This window comes from Carex rostrata, chromosome 16, assembly GCF_964058835.1.
Source record: "Carex rostrata chromosome 16, lpCarRost1.2, whole genome shotgun sequence".
Taxonomy (NCBI): Eukaryota; Viridiplantae; Streptophyta; class Magnoliopsida; order Poales; family Cyperaceae; genus Carex; species Carex rostrata.
In genome coordinates, this window is record NC_135933.1 from 5,351,408 (window position 1) to 5,376,853 (window position 25,446).

Sequence of the window (25,446 nt, forward strand, 5' to 3'; positions counted from 1 at the left end):
TAATATTTAAACTATTATTTATTTAATACTAATCTATTATTATATTAAATATTAATTAATATTTATACTAATATTATATTACATTTAATATTTAAATTAATATTATATTATATTATTTAATATTTTATTTAATACTAATCTAATGTAATATTATATTTATTTAATACTAATGAAATATTTTATTTATACTAATTTAATATTTAAACTAACTCTAATTGAGAGGAATCCAATATTTTATTAATATCACTAACCCCACTACCTCTATTCTTGCTAACCCACCATTTCTTTGGGTTAGTAGAATAGAGCTATTCTTGAGCTAATCTAATTTGCTATTTTATGTTTGGATCACCAAAGTTTAAGAATAGTGGAGCTAACCCAAAAATAGCTCTATTCTTGTGTGATCCAAATACACCCTAATGTTATCATTTGCAAGGTGACAAGTTTTTATTAGTTCTGGATCAAAAGAAAACATTAAATATTATGTATAAGAATTTGCTAGAATACAGGTAATATATGTGCGTCAGTTCATATTTAATCAATTTGAATGACATTTCACATTAACAACAAATCCGGCCAAACTGCATCAATTAGTACGTTGCTTGGTCTGTTTTGATTGGATGTCAATATCTTTTATTCTAGATATTACAGAGTTTTGACATATTTTTTCCATTAGTCCGAAATTTTAATTGAGAAATGATTTTGTGCCCTTGAATCTGTCCCCTAAACGTCCCCGCATCTTAATATCATTTCTGACTTTCCAACTCAGTTGACTAACAAATCTTATCCATATTTAAAAATATCATCACTGTTTACTAAACGCATACACCCCTTTCCTATCCATATTTTTAGGGGTGTAAACGGATCTGGATTCATTTCAAAAATTTATGTCAGAGTCGTTTGACTCTGTCAACAAAGATACAAACAATTTTAAATTTGTACGAATATTGACACTATTCAAACAACTTCCGGCAAATATCGTACTGAATTGGATCCGATACTCATCCAATGCCTCCGACTCCCACAGAGAAAGTGCATGAAGACACATGCACGAAGCTTATACGATCATCTTTGAACAACCATCAATATGTTATCGGTGAATAACAGAAAATATTAATCTCTATATAGTTCTTTACTTTTTTAGGATCACATCTATTTTTCGAATTATTTCTTAAAATAAATACATCCTGACAACACAACCCATGGTATTTCAAGAAAAGAAATTATACAGTTCTGACTTCTGAATAATCAGTTCATAAAAATGTGGTTATTTTTAATTTAAAAATTTATCTAGCTACACAGTTATATTTTGACCGAAAAGTGCACCTTATCTAGTCACGACCTGTTACAAACAGGGCAGCACAATAAGCGTAACATAAATTCAAGGTAAGTACAACAGCGGAGAGAAACTTTTGTCGAATTCCCATCTCTGAGATATCTCATATTTTGCGTGACCTTTTGGGAAATCTCAACCGTTACAATACTTTCTGCGCGAATCTCAAAGCTCAGATAATACCGACCCCCACATCACCACCGAATAGGCACCGGACACGTCGGTCACGCAAAATACGAGATATCTCAGAGGATACACACTCACTTTTGTTTGGGCGGGGGTGTCAATGGCAACCTTTTATCCGTTTACCCGATCCGTATCGTATCCGAAAACACGGGTAAATGTAAGATTTTTTTTTCCATTAGATAATCGGATACGGGTAAGGATACTGATTTTTTTCCATTATCTTACCCGTTTTCGTATAAGATAATTTTTAAAAATAAAATTATATATATATATATATATATAGAGTACGGCTAACGCGCTTCCTCTAGCATATGGGCCGAAATGCTTCCGGTGGAAATTTGAAATTTCAAAATCCAAAAAGTCGATCTGAACCGTTCATCTCCTTCTCCATATTAATATCTGCTTGGAGACCAAATTTTACATTTTTCTGAATTTTTTTACTATTTATTAAGCCACTTTGAAAATCGCTGATCCAACGGTAGCTTCTGATTTTTACTGTTTGGCAAGCCACCGTTGGATCAGCAATTTTCAAAGTGGCTTAATAAATAGTAAAAAATTTCAGAAAAATGTAAAATTTGGTCTCCAAGCAGATATTAATATGGAGAAGGAGATGAACGGTTCAGATCGACTTTTTGGATTTTGAAATTTCAAATTTCCACCGGAAGCATTTCGGCCCATATGCTAGAGGAAGCGCGTTAGCCGTACTCTATATATATATATATATATATATATATATATATATATATTTGGAGTAAGGCTATCGTACTTTGCAAAGTAAAGAGCCTCTTGTGCATTGCATTTTGATCCCTTAGATTTTCATCCAGATTCGTGCAATATCAATCTGATCAGATCAGAAAGTTTTCACTGAAAATCAAATGGGGCGGAACTGGAGGGGTCCAGTTGAGATTTGAACCCCTCTTTCTTCCTCCTGACTCCTCCCTCCCTCTCTTTCTCTCTCGCGCGAACTGGAGTTCCCAGCGGTGACTTCACTCCCATCCTCGACCATCTCTCTCACGGACCCAGCGGCGACCACCTCTCCTTCCCCGATCGGCTCTCCCCTCCTTCTGTCACGCGACCTAGGGTTTCGGCGACAACAACAACAGATTGTTTGAGAGCTAGGAAGTAAAATTAAATAAATTGATCTTCTTATAAAGTAAATATTGGTTTTTGTTTGATTCTTGTTGTAAGTTCTGGTATTGTCAAAGTTTCCTAAGAGTAAGCCGTCTAATGTTAATTTTATTTGATATGAGAGAATTATGACTGGTTATATTTCGGTTTGTTCGGTTAATATTTTGGTTCGGTTCTATTTTTGAAAACCAAACAACACTTTGATTTACTTATTTTATTTCTGTTTTAACCGAACAAAACCAATGAACAACGCTAACCAGAAAGATGTTTCGTCGACATTATGTATGAAGCAATTCACATTTTTATAAATTAAATATTACGAACTCAGCTGTAAAATTTGTATACAGCACGAATCTCCAACTTACCAGTGATCTTTAAAAGCAATTCAAACAATGAAATTATCTATTTTTTTTTGTTAAAACCCAAATTATCTATTTTTTTTCAAAGAACGGCTTTAAATCTCTTAAATGCCAATTGTGTACTCACCTTAGAATAATTTCTTTACAATGTGAAAGACGGCAACAACTTCAATTGAGTTCCTCAAGCTCCTCCCATACTAATCAATTGTGTACACACAATTAATTTTCAGTTTTAATAAAAAAAACTTAATAGAATTAGGCTAATAAGGTGTTTGATTAGTTACATCAATTCTATCAAGAAAGAAAGGAAACGCATCTAGATGATAAGTCAAAAAAAGTTTGCATTTAGAAAAAATATATCTTACCACAAAATCGATGAAGTGTGATCGGGTCGCCGGAGAGACAGAGAGAGGAGAAGGAAACGGATGTCTATTTCGTCCTTGGAGGCCAAGCAAAGAGAACGAGAAGAGGGGCATGGAGGCTCCAAATTGAGCACTGGATCGCTGCAGAAACGAAGAGAGGAGAGGGGCACAGAGGCTCCAAAATGAGCGTTAGATCTACAGGGGTGAGAGAGAGAGAGAGAGAGCTTGAGAAAAAACGGGGTGAAAGCTCGACGTCGGGGTCGAGACAGGTGGGGTTGTGGGGGAGAAAGTGAGAAACGGATTAATGGAGAGAGGGAGGGGTTAGGAGCGTATATTTTAGGAAATGAAGAGTCGGAGGAGATTAGAATCTGAAGTGTTGATCTAAACTGAGATATACGGTTCAGGATTTGGATCAAATTTGGAGCAAGAAATTTTGGTGCATTTGAACCCTCATCGAATATGATACATGACACAATAAAAATTTGTATTTTATTAAATTTTCATAATACAAATTAGTTGTATTCATTAATTTTTTCTTATTTTGAAAAATATTTTATCAAAAGCACAAATTGAAATGTTAATGACACTTTTTTATTTGTTTACCCGACCCGTACCGTATTCGAAAAGACGAGTAAGGGTAAAGATTTTTTTTCGTTATCATAACGGGTACGAGTATGAAAATATCTCCACCCGACCCGTATCGTACCCGTTGACACCCCTACTAGCAGTCTAAAATTTTGAATTTAGACTTTTGTTTGGGTTGGAATTGAACAATTGCTGGATATTTTCTCCTACTCAGGGCTCGCTTTTTTTTTTAGCTGATAAGTACCGCATGACCGTATCCGTATTGTATCCGCAATGTAACTACCATAATTACTTAAGGGGGTCGTTCGGCAACAAAGGATTAAAAGCTTAAGGAGCGATAAGGAACCGATGTTCGATTGTCTTAATCCGTGGGTAAAGGCTAAGGAAGCTAAAGGAAAGAGTATGGGTGCCTTAAAGTTCGGGCAAAAGGAAGCTAAAGGAGGTGCTCTTAATCCGCGCTAAGGAACCAGTGTTCGGTAGGATTAAGCGGCTAAGGAAACTAAATGAAGCGGATTAAACCTTAAGGAGGTTTAATCCTTTGTTGCCGAACGGCCCCAAGAGGACCGTAAAAATTCTGAATTTTTTTAAAGTATTAATATCTATGCAAGAATATAGCTAATCTCTAGTTTGAGAATAGTAGCTAACTCAATTTTTGGTTTGGTTAGTAGAATAGTGAGCTAACACATATAAAACAAACAATGAATAGCAGGTTAATGCTATTCTTCATCCAAATATCAAATAGCTCAAAAAGTATAGTGCTATTCTCGGATTATTGTTATTCTTGCTCCATCCAAACACACCTGAAGTGAATAACTGTGTCTCCAACCAAATATCTCAAACGTACCTACACTATAAATATCAGTAGAGACCACTGAAACTACATGGAGAGACCATACGCGTTTTTAGAGGTGGATTTTTTTTCTCTTATTCGATCTCGTTCATATTTCTGACGATGTGTGAGAAATTTAACAAACTTAAAACCACAAATGTCTTTTATGCAATTTTCTCTTTCAAATAAAATCTATGATGACGTACTTTCGGACTCTTCATTATACAAGTATTTATACCTTGTGTGCAAGTATTTATATATATACTTACAAGTATTTTTTTAACTTGACGTTGGATGATATATGAAAGTATAATATCGAGTACTGCAAGTATTTATACATATGCACTTGTTAGTGTTATGATCTAGAAGTCTATCATAGGATGATTATTTTCTAAGTTTTGTTCATGTAATTGGATGATTTATTTATCATTTTGTTCTTTGAGTATTTTATTACTTATAGATCATTTAGGTTAATTGAGGACTTGAAATTGTGAAACTCTATACAGAAGTTAATAAATACTCTAAAGTGTCTCTAGTTTTGGTAATTAACAAGGAACATTAATTATTAATGAAATATTAGCATTTGGATTAGATGATGATCATTTTCTATAGAAAATATGATAAGGACTTGTCAATCTAATAAAATAGATACCTGATGGAGATCAGGAGATTGGACGTGACCAAAATAAAACATTTAATATGAATTGTGTTTGTGTCATTAATGTTTTATTTGTGTATGAAATTATAATGTATGAGATAATTGTTTCTCTCACATGAGAATGTGTATTTGTGGGTATTATCCAATGATGTCGGTAACTGTAGTCATACAGGTTCTATCTAAGTATGTATCTCTCATGTGGAGAGAGTAATTATCAAGAATACAAACGTCCCTCATGTAAATGAGTGATGATATCGTTGGATCCCTTGATGAGATAATATAAGTATGTGCACATATGATTAAGAAGTTAATCATAATTACTGAATTATTTCAGAATCAAGAAACAAGTAGATTTGCAAGGATGACACGTTCTTGTCTTGGACATATTCATGGTATCATAAGATATGGAATTGACACGAGGCAATTGTTGCCTTAGGGATCATGATATAGCATGTACTTATCATTTGTGGTTTTTGGGTAATTACAATGTATATTGCTAGGTGCTACTTGTAATTTATGGAATCGAAAGGAGTTTCAAATTCTATTGCCAAATAACATAGATTCCACAGGGTCACACCAATAAGGAATTGATTAGAAATGCTCCTTAATTTATTTGACATGTATGGCATGACAAATAAATTGGTTTCTCAACCAAAACATGAGAAATATAATTATTTGGGATAATTATATAAATACTACAATTAATTAGATTAATTGTATTTAATTAATTATAATAAGGAAAAATAGAAATTGGCCTAATAAACAAAGCCCAATGGCTGTTATTAATTATGATCCATGTTTATTTTAAGAAATAGTTTCCATAATTAAAAGTCTGCCTAACAATAATTTACCATGCTTTCTGAAAAATTGATGCGTAGCATTTTTTATTCGGCCCACATATCTCTCATAAGAAATCTGTTTTTAGCACTACATATATTTTTGGAAAGGTAAAAGAAATATCTAGAACTTTGCTTCTTTCAGGGAAGCCAAATTAGAAATATATCATGGTAAAAAACGTAGTAGAACGTGGTGCTTAATTTAGACTACTATGTTATGAAAACTGCTGCGCATGTTTCGTATTCAGACCATAGAATCCTCATATAAAGTCCATTTTAGGAGTTCTATATATGGATGGAAATTTAAAAGAAAGATCTATAATTTTTCCTTCTTGAGCATGACCTAATTGGAATTATATCATGATAAAAAACGTGGGATTAATTTTGGAAACATAATTCACATTCCTTGTTTGCTGTACATAGTATCTCTCTCATTCCTTTTGAGTAAGAATTCATTTTTGAGAGTTGAAGTTCTGCCAAAATTCTCTATCTTGTTTCATCTCTCATGTATCGAGAACCCATAAACTCTAAACTCAAGAATAGTTCTATGGAGGATAGGAATTAAGGAGCGATCAAATTACTATTTTCTAGCAAGAGAAAATTTTGGTTTCTAATTAATTTATTGGTGGATACCGTGGAGGGCTTATACTTTGAAGCCTCATCTTGGTGCAATGCATTCTAGGTCATGCACACATCAATCACCAAGGCACTGCAAGACATCAACCACCAGCAGCATCAACAAGGAGGTGGAGGCTACAACCCTACATCTGAAGGACCTTCCTTTCTTGTTTGGAGACAAAAAAAACTAAAGGTATGATGCTTATTGATTTGAAAATAGATTTTGGTTTGATTTTAGTCGCACATGATATTCCTTTGATACTTTTCTTGTCAATTTTTTTTTAAATTATGTTGTCTTAAGTACCATAAATCCCAACAGCACTGAAGTATTTATATCTATGTGTTGAATTATTTTCGTTAAAGGAATGTTGACACGGAGACGATTGAAAAAGGCTGATACGGTGATACGGGATCCCCACTACTTCATTGGAGGAATGTTGACGCGCGGATAATTGGAGAATTGAAAAATGAATGATCATAACAAGTTACGTATCGAAGTACTAATATCTTATTTTTCAAATGTTAATATATTCTCTTCTAAGTATTTATATCTATGAAGGTTGATGCGAGAACTAGTGCAAGAATTGGAAAATGGGGGACCATATAATTAGTGATGACCATAGAGAAAGAGTGTTGTAGGAATTTTAGAATAATAATTAGTGAGGATCATATAATATCTTTTTAGAATAATAATTAGTGGAACATATAATTAGTGAGAACTATAATACATAATTACAACAAATTTTGAGTTACAACAAGTTACTACAACCATTTTCTACATTTTCAAAGTCCAAATTGTTGATCCAAACTGTTAGATGTGATCTCTACAATAAAATGTTCTTGGAGACCAAATTTTACATATTTTGTAATTTTTTTACTATTTATTAAGATGGGTACAAAAACTAGTCAAATTCAGACCATTGAATTTTGTACCCATCTTAATAAATAGTAAAAAAATTACAAAATATGTAAAATTTGGTCTCCAAGCACATTTTATTGTAGATATCATATCTAACGGTTTGGATCGACGATTTGAACTTTGAAAATGTAGAAAATAGTTGTGGTAAATTGTTGTAACTCAAAAATTGTTGTAACTTGATCCATGCTCTTTTTCTAAATAAGATGTGAAAATTTTGAGATACAGAAAGTACACAAATAATTATTCTTTTTTTTATCTGTGTTGAAATCGGAGAATATATATTTTATGAAAGGATAAGATGCCTTTTTGAGGTATCTTGGGCTTCACGAGCACATTAGAGGCTAATCTTAAGCGAGATAGGTGAGGAATAGGCATGCTAAATGAGCCGGGCCGGCCCATGGGCTTTTGAGCTGGACTCTTGAATGAGTCAAATTGAGCTGAGCTCAATTCGAGTTAAGCCCGAACTCGGCTCGAACTCGAAATAAATCTCACATACTCGCTCTGGAGTAGAACTAGGGTGTTCTTAAGCTCACCAAAGTATTTGGTGAGCTTGACTCCAAAACCCATCAAATCGGTTTCAAATGACAAATCCGAACCGTTAGAACCCGCCTATTTTATGTGTGATGCGTCTACATGTGAAATTTTTAAACTTTCGAATTAGTTTAGTATAAAGTCAAGCGGTCAAAACATGTTCAAAAAATGAATGTACTAAAATTAATTTATTAACTTTCTAATTTTGACCAATTGACTTTGTACTAAACTAATTCGAAAGTTTAAAAATTTCATATGTAGATGCATCACACGTAAAATAGGCGGGTTCCAACGGTTCGGATTCGTCATTTGAAACCGATTTAATGGATTTTGGAGTCAAGCTCACCAAACACTTTGGTGAGCTTAAGAACACCCTAGTTCTACTTCTCGCTCTGATCTGAGCTGAGCCGAGCTGCCCACTGAGTCGAACCATTCCTCTCTTCTCGCTCTCGCTCAATTCTTCTCCCTGTCGAACAGCTGAGCTCTCGCTCTCTCGCTCCGTCGCTCTCCATCTGCTCTCTCGCTCCGTGCCTCCAGTTTCTCTCTTCTCTCAGGTGCTCTCTCGCTCTCCTCTCTCTCTTTTTTGAAATGAATCCCTCTCCTCTCTCTCTCTCTCTCTGAGCTGCTTAAATTGGATAGAAAACCATGATACTGGTACTGATTTGATTTTGTGGGTTTTGTTAAATTATGATTTTTGAAACATTTTGAACTATCAAAGTATCAAGTACCAGTCCGATTCTATCTCTCTGTGATACTGGTACTGATATCCATGATACTGGTAAGCACAAACTTGTCCCTTAAAATGATTTAAGTGAGATCTATCAGGTAATTGATGTATGGTATAATCTGAGAGTGGCTGACCCTTAGATTATACTGTTTAATCTACACATTGAGATATTTTCCAAATTACAACAACTGTCTAATATACTTGTACATATCTGCAAATGAGATTTAAAGATTAAATCAGTGCGATGTCAAAGAATGTATTGTTATACTTTTATTATAAAAATATATTTAGCCTTTCTCGCATGAGCATTTTATGTTGAAGGTCATATGAACTCTTTGGTATAATTTGGTTTAAAGCTGTCATGACACCTTCATGCACCCTGGAAATATTTGATATTAGTGTAAATACATGGTTTCGAATCTACAAATAAAATTTCAATGTGTATATAAGTCGGTCACCTTCCATTTGAGTTTTATTCTAAACAATCCTGCTCCAATGCTTCTACTCTGCTAAATTATTTCCTTTAGGGGTAAAGAAGTAAAATCCGAGTGCTCAATTTTATAATTAGCTCCATATAAATTTACTTATCTTTTCTGATATGGTGAGGACTTCTGACTTAGGTAGCAAAGTGAAATTTATGGTGAGTGCTCAATTTTATAATGGTGAGTGCTCAATTTACTTATCTTTTCTGATATAAATGTAGCCGGGTGCTTGAACAAGATGCTAAAATACCAGTATTGGAGGGTACAATGAAAAATTGACAGCCATGTTAATTTCACTCGGATCAAACTCAATCCAATGCCTATGAAAACTATAGTGTGTTAATTTTGAGATTTGTGCCAGGTTAAAAGAACGACCCGGATCTAGTCATTGTAACTCAGGTATTGCAATGGATGTGAATTCCTAAAATACTTATCAATTGTGTTATAGATCCCACGTATAAATTTTTCCTTTGGTTTATTCATTTAATTCAACACCAGGTTTAACTTTTCACATTTATTCAATGGTATCTTTTGTATACTTAAATTACATAAATTATTGTCCTTACTACCACCATCCCAATTACTGTAAAAACTGAGAAATCAACGCTCTCTAAACCTATGCACCTTCTTATTCAGCATCCAATGCTTTTGTACACCTTCTGTTGTTCTTCTATCCACCTCTGATGCAGTTGAAATGAAGGTTGCTGGGTTAAAGGGGCGGTCAATGTTTGAGCTGGAGATGTAGATTTATTCTCAGTTTCAGCATAAATCAGTACTGGTACCTACTTTCATGTCCACGTAATTGATAGTATATTGAAAAAAAAGTGAATTTTAATATACACTCACAATCACACGTCTAATTCGATGTAGGTCTTGGCTCTACTGGTGTGATTCCAATTTTGTTTCTTGAAGAGGATTTGGCAAGTCATCATGAACTGGTAGCTTCCCGTTCATATTCCAAAGCTGGAATTGAGTTTTTTTTCGATGTATTTCTCTTCAGTTTGGGGCTATGTTTGATACTATCAAAATCCTTCTGAAAAGTTTGCACTATGCTTGAGTTGAATTAGATGTCAGAAATGGTCCAAGGAACTTTTGCTCTTCACTGTTTTCAAGTTTTTTTTTTATGTTTTTGTTTATTTTCTTCTGTTACATTTATGTGATTCAAATTGTTTGCTTCTTGGGATTTGAGTTTAGGGGCGCATATTAGGAAATTTGAGCATGTTGATTCTCATGGATTTTAATTAACATTTGATTTGTAATGTTAAGATTGATGAATTTTGAAGAAGTTATTAGTTAATTTTTATTGTGATGTGAAAAGTTAGTCACGTAGTCTTCAATCGGCAGCTATTTTTATTGTTTATCGCTACATATAAGCCAGGAGCCGAGTTTTTATTGTTTATCGCTACATATAAATTAAATGAAAATCAGCGACTTATTCACAACTCACGGGCCACGGGCCGAGTTTTGGATCGAGCCGAGTTCGGGCCGAGCCGAGTTGAGCAAATGGACCGAGTCGAGTCGGGTTTTTTCCTTCATATTTGATCCGAGTCTGAGTCGGGCCTTTACTGAAGGTTGATAGGGCCGGACCGAGTTTTGAGCGAGTTACCGCTCATTAGCAGGCCTAGTGAGGAATAGTGCTCTCTCAATTTTTTTTGTGATATATAAAGCATTAAATATAGCTCAATTTGTGCACCGGCTGGTGTGCTTCGAGTCAGAGAGAGAGGGGGAGAGTCAGCAAAAGATTCGCCAATTTTTTTTCCTGTCGATTTCATTTTCAAATTCTAGAGAGAGAGATAGAGCTGCGTGGGCGAAAATGGGAGAGCTGCGTTTTCAAATTCCAGACAGAGAGAGGAGAGCTGCAGCTGAGTTTTTTTTTTTTTTAATTTCGGCCTCAACTAAAAGATTTGTTGGGCTTCCAGCTATTTTTCGTTTTTATTCAACTAAATATTTTGGGCTCAGCCGAAATTATATTGGGCTTTAGAGAATTTATATTGGGCTCTAGTGAGAGGCAATTTAAATTCCAGAAGAAACAGAACTGAAATGAGCATATTTTTTGCAATGTTTTTTTAAAATCCAGGAGGGTAGCTGCCCCTGTGCTACAGTGAGTCTGCCTCTGCTCATAAATTCAGAGACGGATTTGATGAAGTTCGAGCTTTTGAAGAATAAAAGTTGGCATTTAATATTTTTGTAGGGATATACATTAAATTTGTTGTTTAAATAACTCGTAACAACCGAAGTATTTGTATGTGTGTGGAAGTTGCAATAGTTGAATTGCAAATTTCTTGACGAGAAATGAAATTCAAATGAGAAATGTTCATATGCTAAATTTTATCGTTACCATTATCGTTGTTATTGAATGGAATTGGTTTACGATGAATCATTTAAACAAATTAAATCATAAATTTATTAGGATGTGCTCCACAAAATTCAAATAGAAGGAAAGAAGAGGGAGGGGATGAAAGGAGTAAGAGAGAGAGAGCTATCCTTCAAATTAGAAGGTAGAGATTGGAGAGAACTTTATTTAGTTTTGTATCTCGGTTCTCTTTTCTTCTGTTCCATTCCCTTAGCTCCCCTCAAAAAATTTTAATTTATAGAGCAAGTAAACACTACTCGGACAATCCGGTAACCCTTTTTCTCCTCTCCCCTCCTCTTCTCTCCTCTCCTCTAGAGCACACCCTAAGTTGAATCATGATGCTACTAAATTGAATCATAAATTACATATATTATATTATTTGATAGAGAAATTTAGATATATACCCATCATAACTTTTTCAATTAGATATTTCTCCATCAAAACTTCAAAATTAGTTATTTCCCCATCTAAATATAACTATATTATAAATATACCCATTACACAATTAAATTGATTAAGATTATTGATTTATAGTAATAAACACGATAAAAAGACAATTTTACCCATTATTCAATTAAAGATACTGATTGAGAAATAAGTGTCTTCTTCCAGCTCCATTGGCAACGCGAAAGAGACAGAAAGTGAGAGGCATACACTCTTACCCCTGCGCATGCACACACTAAGTCAGATGGAGAACAGATGCATCTACAAGGAATCGTTTAAGCAAGAGAAGGTTATCATCGATAGAGATCCAAGGACTGCTAATTATTTTTTGTCTTTTTATTTTCTTCTTACACATTTCTAGTCGTTGTGAAAAATTCAGCTTATAGTGCTCAATTTGACTTTCTCTCTGTTGTAGTTAAGAAAGTTTGATTGTGCTTACCTCACTCCCTTGCCATGGCCTGTGGCCCACCTTAAAAAATATAATAATCTCAAATCAATGTTAAGATTATATTCTTCGTCGGTTGGGATTTCCAATAGCTTTCGAAATGATTTTTTCTTTTTAACAATTTCACATCTAAGTACAGGCTCAAAGTTCTTGCATGAATGGTAGAAATTGTACTAAAGAAGTAATTGAACTTGAGCAAAAGAAAAAAAAAAAAATAATGGGGGTGAATCTATTGGTTGGAGCTAGCTTTCTTCAATTTGCCAGATCTTTGAATTGAATTAAATGCGTCAGGGAAAGTAAAATTATGAATAATAACGTAAATAGTTGTTTTAATCAATGTAAAACAATGGCGAGAAGATATGATATTATGCCTCTCGCCCAAGAGAGGACCTTTGGTTGGCGTGGTTCTACCACCGAGACAGTATCAGTGTTTTTAATTGAAGAAAGGGCATAACTGTCTTTTTATCTTGTTTATTACTATTTTTAATCGATTTAAATGAGTAATGGGTATATTTATAATATAGTTATATTTAGATGGGAAAATAAATAATTTTGAAATTTTGATGGGAAAATATCTAATTGAAGAAGTTATGGGGTATGTATATCTAAATTTCTCTATTTGATTAGGTAGGAACCGGTTCAACATGCTTTCGCTATTAATTCTGTTTTTTAACCATTCGTAATCAAATTCTTTAGTTCAACGCTTGATCAAGACTTATTCAAATAAACCGGTTCCTAAAGCCATTAAAATGAATCATAACATATTGAGCTGAATCACACTGATGAAAGCATTGAAGGCCATGATGGTAATAATAAATATATCAATGTATCACCTTCCTCTCTGATTATCATTTACCCAACCGATAGTTCCTGATTATTTTTTACATTATATTTGATTCACACGAGGTGAAGAGAACGAATATAAAAAGTAAAAGAGAAAGGAATGAAACACGAAGATATTTTTGAAGTTTGGTTCGTATTGTTTCTTTCTATACATTCTAATTTGAAAGTAATAAAAGAAAGGTGAAAAGAATGAATATAAAAAGTACGTAAAAGAGAAAGGAATGAAACAAGACGATTTATTGGAAGTTTTGTTTGCATTGTTAATTTCTATCATTACACTAATTTGAAAGTAGCAAAAGAGTGAGGCTATGGTATATTGCAAGCGCGGATCAGTTCGTACATTAGATTTATATCTTCGTTATCAAAGACTGAATAAACAATATGAACCGTTCAACATTATTATCATATGAAAATATATTTGAAAATCAAATTTTATATTTTTTGAAACTCTTTTACTATTTTTTAGACTATTTAAAATATCAATTGATCAAAAATTCTGGACCATACGAGAGTAGTGATTTTCTACCTACCTAAATATTAGTAAATAGTTCCAAAAGATATAAAATTTGATATTTTCATATAATAATAATACTGAACGGTTTATATTGATTATTTGAACTTTGAAAATAAAGATATAAATCCAATACATGAACTGATTCGCGCATTGTAATGTACCAAAACTTCACTAAGAACAAAATATAAACTTTTAGGGGAAAAAGAAGGTTAAAATAATAAACTCTGTTAATCTTATCCTCCTATTACATCCAACCAAATAAGAATTAATTATAGAATTTTGTTTCCCTTTCCTTTCCATCATTCTTCTCTTGCCACATGCCATGTCTTAGTCCAGGTGTCTATGACTTACAAGAAAAACAAAAGAAAAATATGCTATCAAATTTAAAAGTTTACAAAGTGACCGTGAGAAAATTCAAACACATATAAAGTGTGACGCAAAAATTTAGACAATACCCTCCAACATTAAATGCATGAATTGGACTTGGTAGAAAAAGTTGAAACAAAACCAACATACAAGACTATTTCATCTCTCGTACAGCCGTACAGTACTTTGTAGAAAAAGTTGAAACAAAACCAACATACAAGGCTGTTTCAGAAAATTTTCTATTGGTAGTAATTAATATAAAAGAAGAGAGAGAAATAGAAATAATATAATTGTTTTTATATGGATAGTAAGATCGATACTGTTTATACCGATTCTAACTTCTTCTTTTTTAAACAGTATCGATCCTAACTTTAATCTGTTTTAAAGTATCAATTCAAACTTTGCAAAAAAAAAAAAAAGTTTAGATCAGTATGAATAGTACCAATCCTAACTTAAAAAAGAAGAAGTTTAAATTAATATGAACAGTACTGATCTTACTACCTATAAAAAAACAGTTGTACTCTTTCCGTTTCCACTCTTCTTTTCTATTAATTACTACCACTAAAAAATTTCCGCTGTTTCATCTCTCGTACGGTGCATATTTTGGAAATCTTCAAAAGGTTTATTCTTAGTCCATGACAGGAGCAATTGGACTTTGTAGAAAAAGTTGAAACAAAACCAACATACAAGACTGTTTCATCTCTCGTACAGTGCATATTTTGGAAATCTTCAAAAGCTTTATTCTCTGTCCACGACAGGAACAGATGTAGAATTTTTGTTAGGAAAGAGCAAAAAAATAACGAATCAGATTTAAATAGTTAATCGAGTTTAAATTCATTAGTCAATCGAATATTAGATAAAAAAAATAATGCTCTAATTTTTAATTTTTAATGCTTTGACTTCTAATTTTTAATATTCTGACTTCTAATTCTCCGAAATTTTTATTAATACCCAAAATTTCAAATGAATTACTCAATCTACCCTATTGCGCAAAAGATCTCATTTTCTGCCCTGTCCGGTTAATAAATAACCGGACAAGTTTTTTCTTTCCAGTTAATACTTGACCGAACCTGTCATATTTGTTCGGTTAATAATTGACCGGAAAGTTTGCTCCTGTCCGGTTATTTAATAACCAGACCAAATTCAGTTATTAATTCACCGAACAGATATTCCTTTTCGGTTATTTAAATACCGGTTGATAACTCTATAAATACAACCCCACGAATTCGTCTAATTTTGTGTTTCGTGTATTGCTTGTCAGATAAAATTTTGAGAAGAAGAGACGAGAAAAAAAGAAAAAAAATGTAAGTTTTTTATATAAATAATTTTTAAATTATTTAATTTATGTAATTATGTTGTACTTATAGTATTATAATTTTTTAAAATTGTAGTTTATTGTTGATAAATTCTATAAATATGACCTTCGCATTCGTCTGATTTCGTATCTGTCAGAGAAAATTTTGAATTCGTATCCGAGAAGAAAAGAAGAGCAAAAAAAGAGAAGAAAAAATGTAAGTTTTTTTTTATAAATAATTTGTAAATTATTTAATTTATGAAATTATGTTGTACTTAAATTATTATAATTTTTTTAAATTGTAGTTTGTTATCCATACCAATCAAAACAAAAAATGACCACCATATGTATGAGAATTTATGTTGGACGAGAAATCAGGTACAATGATGACGGAGTTTTTTACAGTACCCGGCCTAAATACTCATTACCTAATACCTACAACCGTAAATCATAACTTTGATTATCTCCAGAATGAGATTTATAAACTGGTTGGGTATACTGTTAGTGAAGCAAATTTGGAAAATCCAAGTTAGGTTTAACATGTCTACCGATGGCGAATGTGACTATCAATTAGTACCGATAACAAACCAGCAATCGTTGGAAATGATTTTAGGAATTGTGGCATCTTTTTCACAAAGGTTACCGGTTCTAGAGTTATATGTAGAGTTGAAACCCAACCATACCGGTTTTAATTCCCAATTAAATATGAACAGTCAGATCCCTGAAACTCATCCCGACCCAGTACCAGTCGAAACCCTGAACCAATTACTTGATCCCGAACCAGTACCAGTCGGAACCCTGAACCCATAACTCAATCCTGCACTGGATCTGGGCCTTCGAATGTAGGCGGATCTGGATATGGATACGTCCCAACAGGAGTACTCTCATCGGATGGGATAACTTCCCAATCTTCTGAAACCCGCGCCTCATTTATCATGGCACGCGCACGTGGACCGAAACCTGCGCCTCATTTATCATGGCACGCACACGTGGACCGAAACCCGTATCACAGCAAAGACGCCAGTCTGTCCTCATCGTTTTTTTTCTAATTTTTTGCCACCTCTTGGTGAAGAGCAACTTGACGCTGTGTGCCAACTCTCCAATCCTGGTCAATGCCTGTACACAAACAGTCTCAATTTTAGCAATTATCATTTCTAAATAACTGAATCAAAAAGTTTAGAGTTAAAAATATTTACAGCTTGAATAAACAGAGGTCTGCTGGGAATGTATCCAGACTTCCCATGCTCATCACTAGGGAACAAAATCCTATGATCCATCCCTTCTGCGTGATGACCAAACTGGTAGACAGATGCCATGCATCTCTTCTGGTACCACTTGAGATAACGCAGAAGGTCATTTCGGTCAAACATGCGACCTTCTTGGATTACTTGCGCCTAAGCAGCAGTCGACGACTGAACATAAGTCGCATGTTTCGTGGCCCAAGACTCGTTCTTCTTTGGGGCATTCTTCAACATGTTCATAATTTTATAACAACTTATCACACAAAGTTAACTAACATAAATAAGAAAAATAAAGGTGAGTAAACCATACTTGTGCAATGCGGCGTGCGTGTGCCTATTCAGGGGAGCCGGCACCAGAATCTCTTGAAACAATCTGAATTGCCGCATGCAGTGATCCGGATAAGTATGCTCAACCATCCAATAAAATATAAGTGGACCGCGATACAAGTAGTAGGGCTGAGAAATTTATTCATAATGAAAATGTGAGTTATAATTTATAAGTACGGTGACATATAACTAAATAAATAACTTGAGTAAAACATACCTTTCCCTCCTGAGTCACTCTCGGAAGCTTATAGTAGACACTCCCGTACGGCTCCCAATTCACCAAATTCTCCGTCAGCACCTGAAACTGGCTCCGCGGAATACCTACACCGGCGGTCTTGGCGTGAGAGGAGTTATCGTACTTGTGCGGACAACACTATTTGTACGTAAAAGATGAGCATGTTTCGGCTTTTGGGGCGCCCCAGGCAGGTTCCCAGTTTTTATCTAGAGGTTTTGGCCGGTGAACTGCAAAGCAGGTCCACGACCAATGCTGGAGAAGTATCACCGAACCATGCATAGATCTGTTCCCGGGATCAGTAGCGACACATAGATGTCGATATAGATATGCAAGAACCGCTCCACCCCAATTGTATTGTACCGGATTGTCCAAATCCACAATTAGATCGAGATACCACAGCGGTATCCCATCCTCGCCACTGTCTGCGAACAAACTGGACGATAATAGGTCCAAGATAAATGCACAAACATACCTAGCAAATTTCAATAATGTGAGTACATTAGTGATAGGCTAAAGTACAAATAAGTTGAGATTTATATATAAAATACTTACCACTTCAGTGTTTGTGCATCGGGGTCTTTCGGCAGCTCATTATATCGATCACGGAACTTAGATTTCAGGAAAGTCAACTTCATGCATTTTGCATTTCCCTGAGACCCCCATTTTTTCATAAGTCCACTCTGTTCATGCTCTTCGATCCCTAACAATTCGAAGAGCTGACTTTTTGCATTCGTCCCGTCTGTACTCCCCATTACTGGGACTCCCGTAATGGGCAAACCCCACAAACAGCTCACGTCCTCCAACGTAACTGTAATTTATTAAATAAAAAATATAAATTTCTTTATTTGAATTGTCAGTAAATTATAACAAAGAACAAATTTATTTGAATTAGTTTAGTTAATACCTGTCATCTCTCCAAATGGAAGATGAAAGGTGTGCGTCTCAGGACCAGGGGCGGACCCATGTGGAACCAGAGGGGGGCAGGCGCCCCCTCCTGGATTTTGAGTTTTATTAGTGATTTGTCGATTTCGATCGACTTTGCTCCTCCCTGAAATTTTTTTTGCCCCTTTCTGGATGTTTAATTTCTAATTCGTGTTAAATATAGGGTTAAAATCAAAATAAATTTCTTGAATTATGATTGGTAATTAGAATTATAAGTTAGAGGATTAGAAATTACAAGTCAGACTATTAGAAAATATAAGTCCAAGTATTATTTTTTATCAACTATCCAATTAGTTAATGAATTTAAACCCGATTAGCTATTTAAATCCGATTCGATAATTTTTTGCCCCCCGCTGACGAAAATTCTGGATCCGCCTCTGCTCAGGACACCACCGCTCCACAAGTCCGTGTATCAGGGTTGCATTGATCTAGATGTTAGGCATGCATGCGATCTGGTATAAGCCCAATCGAATCAAAAATGGCGCGTATGAACTATGGTACGAGGTATGGCAACTCTAGTGCTTGACATTTATAACCTCCGAATTCTACATTACCGAAAATAAAAATTAGAAATTAAAACATGATCAAATTTCTGAACAAGTCACGAAAAAAATTAATTCTTAACTCCTTAGAAGTCTTACACACCCAATGATGGTTGTGAGGTATCCACAAGAGATCACTGAAAGAAACAATAAGAAATCAACAAATATGCACCATAACTAATTAGATAACATGTGGTCAATATTTCACATGCTAAGTCACATAATGTATGCCATTCAAATATGCACCATAACTAATTAGATAAATCAACAAGGCACAAACAAGCAAATAACAGTTCTAAAGAAAACAGTAAACAACAAAAATCAGTATAAGAAACCGACAACCAAACATTAAACAAGAAATCAGTTGAAGGGAGCTAAGAATAACTCGAAATCCGCACCTTAGCAATGCCGTGACGATGTAATCAGCAAGTTGTTACGATGTGGATCTATTCAACAGTCTTCCTTAATCCAGATATGCAAGGTGTACGCTTATGTCGACTTCACGAGATTGATTATGTAGTTCAATAATGCCCTCTATCAATTTAATTTACCACCATTTATACAACTTGAGAAATTCCTGACGGAGGCTTAGTCAAGGACATATATAAAAGAGGTCAATTGAGATACAAAAATATATCACATACTCCCTCTTTGATCAACTTTTAGTTGGAAAATAAATTAGGGGCACATCATGTAAAAGTCTAATATTAATATATGAAGCTTTTGAGCAAAACAATTATTCACTTACCTTTCCCCAAATTGAGTTACTTGCATGTAAACTACTTAATTAAATTTTTACATGGAGTCGCAAGTTCTTATTACCCATTCTTTTATATTTCACAAATTTTGCTCAAAAACTAAACTAAATATGATCCCAAGACTCTTTTTAAGTTTTATCACAATTAGTCCAAAACAACCCAACAATAATCTCAAATTCAAGTGGAATGCTCAACAAAATAATGAGGTGCCATTTATTGGTAACCAAATTTTTTTTTGAAAGAGCTTGGTAACCAAATTTTAATTGAAGCAAAGAGAATAAGAAGAGTGAAATTTACCATGAAGAAAGATTAAGGCCCTGTTCGGCAGCTTACTATTCATCGTGGAAAAAAAAAATTCACTCAGAGCCAAGTTATTTTTCCCACGATGAACGGTAAAAATTAGTTCAAAATTATTGATTCTCATTCCCATTCCTTAGCAGGCCGCCGAACAGGGCCTAAGTGACAAGGAATTTGAGGGCACATCTATTATTTCTCTTGCTTTTGTGGTTTTGGAGTCATCTCATATTTCCTTCATATTCTTTCATTTCCTAATGGATAAGCAAGGATGAGAGTGATGTGAGTGTGATGTCCCACATGCATTTCAATTAAAAATCTGATTATTTAAGTAATTGGTTGACTTACACTATGCCCCCCTTTTATTTATTATATTGATATTAGTTAATAAAGTACTAAATCTCAACTTATACATGTTTTTGTAAAGTAAATCTTAATTCCAATTAATATATCGATAATCAAATTATCAAATATTTCAAGAGATTGAAAATCTATCTAATCTCTCTTATCGTTGTTAAAATTATTTTTCCCAAATAGTTGTTAAAAAATAAAGTTACAGCAGTTCAAGGAGAATCTAAATAAGTCACAATATTATAAAAAATACGGTCAATTACGTGCTTCACTTCATATAAAATAAATTTTCTAAATTATGAAAACCGGGATGTTACAATTAGATAAGTAGGAAATCACAATATTTGAATGATTTAGACCGTGTGAATTTCTACCTATCTAAAAATATAAATATAGTAAAATTCTACAAAATGTAAAATTTGTTCTCCAAGTACATTTATACGAAATTTTTCTAAAATGTGAGCTCTGGTTGGAGGAGATTGTATTTTTTGGACATGTTATTGGAAAGATAAATTTCTTGAGATCGATTGTTGGTCCAGCCAATTCACTCTCATTCTTATCCTTAGAAATAGATTTCAGCAAAAATGCACCAGTAGCCGCACACATCACAACAACATCAATTCAGTAAAGAGACAACACCTTAAAGTAGCCGGGAATAAGAAATTCACCAGTGCCCTGGTGAGATTTTCTTTATCTAGAATATAGCCTGAGTTTCAACTTTCAACAGAGAAAAAAAGAATATAAAAGTATATATACGAAGGGGAGGGCTCAAATGCCTCCAATTTTTGTGTTTCCATCATGCCTCTATTTTTAAAAACTTTAATAATTTAAAATTTAAATCTTAGAATTCAAAATAAAACCGTTAGATATGAACTACATCATTTTATCTATGCACGTGTAAAAAATTATGGCATTTCAACTTTGTTTTTGTTGTCATTTTGAGCTTGCAAAAATGTATACTAATGTGGATAATTTTTAGACGTTGATTTTTTAACTTATTGATTAACATAAAAGCAAAATCAAAATGTGATAATTTTTTTATGGGCATATAGAAAAAATAACATAGATCACATCTAACGGTTTTATTTTGTCGTTTAAATTTTAAACTTTGAATTATTTAAGTTTTTAGAAATGAAGGCATTTGAACCCTCCTCATATATAAATTTGACTCAGCTGGTATTGGACAAACTTTGACACAAGGGCTGCATGAGCGGCAAAAAGGGATACTATGCAGAGAAAAAAATGAAAGAAAAGTGGCAGCACAATCCTTCGTCCTTTTACAGCACCGAGCAGACTTACTAGTGTGTGAAAAAAAAGCTGCTGAGAAAGCGAGTTCAGTAACTGAAACTTACTCTCCTTGCTTAAGCGAGTTCAATAAAACACTTACTTTACTTCGTGAAGTACTGTAGTCCAACTCTATCTATCTATTTATATATATATATAGACTAATATGTTTTCGGTAGCACTTTGATCAAAGTGCTATCAAGTCAAATTTTAAAAAAAAACCGTACTTCTATTCTTCAGCCGTGCTTGCCTCACGGTCCAGATAGTTTTTTCGGATAGAAACCATTCAATTTCTCTGTGCTTTGGTTCAATAGTCAAAGCAACTTCTCGTCAATTTCGTGTACCAATAAAAAATGTTGAATATAGAAATTGACGAAAGAGACAAGTCTGTGAATCTAAGAAGAAATCTCAAAACTTGAAGATTATAATGAATAGTTCAAATAAAGAGTAAGACTACTGTGCTATGGGTTGCATAGAACTCTATGCAACAGCTTAATATTCGAGTTTTTAAAATTCTAACGGTCGATTCGAACCGTTTAACATGATCTCTTTATGAATATGTACTTGTAAACCAAACTTTATATTTTTTAGAATTTTTGTACTTTTTTTTAGATTTTTAGAAAATCAAATATCTAAATGGTGCATAATTTTTTAGATCAAGTGATTTTCTAAAAATCTAAAAAAAATAGTAAAAAAATTCTAAAAATTTGGTTTGCAAGTATATATTCATAAAGAGATCATGTTAAACGGTTCGAATCGACCGTTAAAATTTTGAAAACTCGAATATTGAGACGTTGCATAGAGGCTCTCTATGCAACCCATAGCACCGTAGCCTTACTCTCAAATAAATTATTTGCACTTTGTAAACAAAGATATTAATTTACAATATGGACTGTTATGCGCTTTGCAAATTACCATAAATCTAACAAATGCATTACATCAATAAAAATAACAAGACTTAATTCATAATTTTTTATTCACTAAGTGATTTAAATATTCTTGTTCAAAAATCAAAAATTCATAATTTTCATTGTATTATCAAGTATGCTCAAAGTGTCGAGTTAATTGAGAATTGAACTAGCAAGTTATGTAAATATATTTCAAACAATTTGCAGTATAGTTATTAATTATGAAAGATATTATTTATCTGTGCACATATATGAAGCATGTTAAATAATTATATTAAATTTTTTATGAATATTTTTTAAACTTTTGTCAAATAATTTTGTTAATCCTCTACATTAAATGTTTTGTAAAACTATAATAGTCCGTTATCAAATACCAAATAATTTGTATGAAATATGTAAACAATATATGAAATAAGGAAATAATATATTTTGAAATATGAAAACAGAGGCCTTTTAATTCCCTTTTCCTGATGGTTATGGCATGAAAAAGGCAAACAAAAATTAATGCGCGACAAATTAATGGCATGAAAAGGCCTTTTAATTCCCTTTTCCTGATGGTTATGGCATGAAAACAGGAATTCACATCCTCTCCAATACCTGAAAAGGGAATCTTTTACAATTACTAGGTCTGGACCGTTCTTTTTAACTTGGCACGAATCTCAAAGCTCAAAAATACTGCCCCTGTGGTGACCCAAATCTCAAACCGTAAAGTGAGGGTAATCCTCTGCAATACCTGAGAGGATATGGATTCTGAAAACAGAGACCTTTTAAGCTGTAAGCAGTGACAAATTCATGTTTTTGGAAACAAGACAGAGCAAGGAAATGGTACGAATCAATGTGCGACAGAAATTTTGAAAGAATGAGTAATTATAAGTGATTAACGCACAAATAAGTTTTTAGCAACATATTTTCGGTTGCAATTGCAATTAATTTAGTAGCAAAACTTGTTTTTGCGGGAAACCAATTAATGGTTGTAATAAAATTTATTGGTTGCAATAAATAATATTTAATACAATCAATTAATTTCGTAGCAATATCATTGATTTAATGCATCAAAATTTTGTTCCGTTGCAATAATTTGTTGCAAAATGTCTATTTTGTAGTGAGATATAGATATGAAGTAAAATATACTTGTTTTACTTCGCAAAGTACTGTAGTCCAACTCTATCTTTCTATCTTTCTATCTATATATATAGAGAGAGAGAGAGAGAGACTGGTATGCTTTCGGTAGCACTTCGGCTGAAGTGCTACCGAATCAAATTTTAAAAAACCATATTCATAACTTCGAACTAAGTCACTTAGTAAATTGGTTATATATTGAACATGTAGAATATCAATTTTTACTATTTTTGAATTTTTTTTATTTTTTTTATGATTTATGAAAGATGGCAAAAAATGGCCTAAAATATTGTAATTTCTTTTATTTTTAATCCATTTTTTGCTATCTTTCATAAATCATAAAAAATAATAAAAATTAGTATTCTACAGCTCAATATATAACAAATTTATTGAGCTACTTAGTTTGAAGTTTCGAATGCGGTGTTATAAAATTTGGCTCGGTAGCACTTTAGCCGAAGTGCTACCAAAAGCATATTAGTCAATCCCCTCTCTCTCTCTATATATATATATAATGTCAACTGAGTACATTGAACTCTAGTTTAAGACTGTACTTGCATATATTGCAATGCAAATAGCTTCTTCATGTTAATTTGGTGCAAATTAAATGACTTGATTTGATCAATAAGTCAATTACTACAACCGTTGATGTACTAAAGGCTAAAACAGAGTAAGATAACTAGAGAAGTAAATAAACATACACCGCAAGAAGTATGTAAATATATTCCAGTTTTCACTAATAGTTTTTCAAATCGTCGCATTTTTTTCTCAAATTCCCTGATAACTGTTAAGGGAATAATTAATCCAGTGTGCAGCGCGCGGCATTAACAATGTCAATTATTTTAAATTGCAGTTTGACTTGCAAATTCTCCATTTCATTTATTAAAAATTAATGAGAAATTTTATATAATGTACTTCTTTTTCAAAACAAACTGCAATTTTGTTAAGAATTTGTTAAATTAATGGATAATAACTTTATTTTAAATTGCAGTTTGACTTAATTGTAAGTCAAACTGCAATTTTGTTAAATTAATTGAGAATAACTTTATTTTAAATTGCAGTTGGTCAATTATTGTAAAAATCAATTATTTATGTAACAAACAATTAAAAGAATTAACAATCTAGTTTTATAAGTAATTAATTGATTATAAAATAATATAAGTTACGCCAAAATATATATCTACCAATCTAAAGTATAGAAAATATATCTATAATTTTATCATTTTGATTTTCACAAAAAATGAAGAGGAATAAACGAGGAGTGGGAGGAAGGAAAAGAGAGGGAAAAGTGGGGTCTACAAGGATATTTTGTTAAGAATTTTAATAGGAGGATATTTTGTTCTAAGTTTTGAAAAAAAAGAATATTATATAAAATTTCCCAAAAATTAATATTGACCAATGCATCTAACTATTCCGATTCAGTATGAAAACTAAAATCTGTTTATTTTCCTCTTTTCACGGTCAGGACGTACGAGACCTAATGTATTTGTCACAAAGGTGGTAGATGGATGCGGTGGTAGTTGGTACGAGCACACTCTTATGATCTTCTCCTTACACATATAGATATATACTAGTATCGTGCTTGTGCGTTGCAACTGAAGCATATTATAAGATTGAATCAAATATAAAAAAAAAATTT

The 25,446-nt window shown here is 33.1% G+C and overlaps 1 long non-coding RNA gene across 1 annotated transcript; it reads right to left on the bottom strand.

Annotated features, from left to right (window-relative positions):
• Nucleotides 1-17,290: 17,290 nt before the first annotated feature.
• LOC144567828 (uncharacterized) lies at nt 17,291-18,418 on the bottom strand. Its single transcript, XR_013515518.1, has 3 exons — nt 18,165-18,418; nt 17,595-18,084; nt 17,291-17,506 (listed from the first exon to the last, which is right to left on the bottom strand). It is a non-coding gene; the product is annotated as an uncharacterized LOC144567828 (long non-coding RNA).
• Between the last annotated feature and the right edge of the window lie 7,028 nt (nt 18,419-25,446).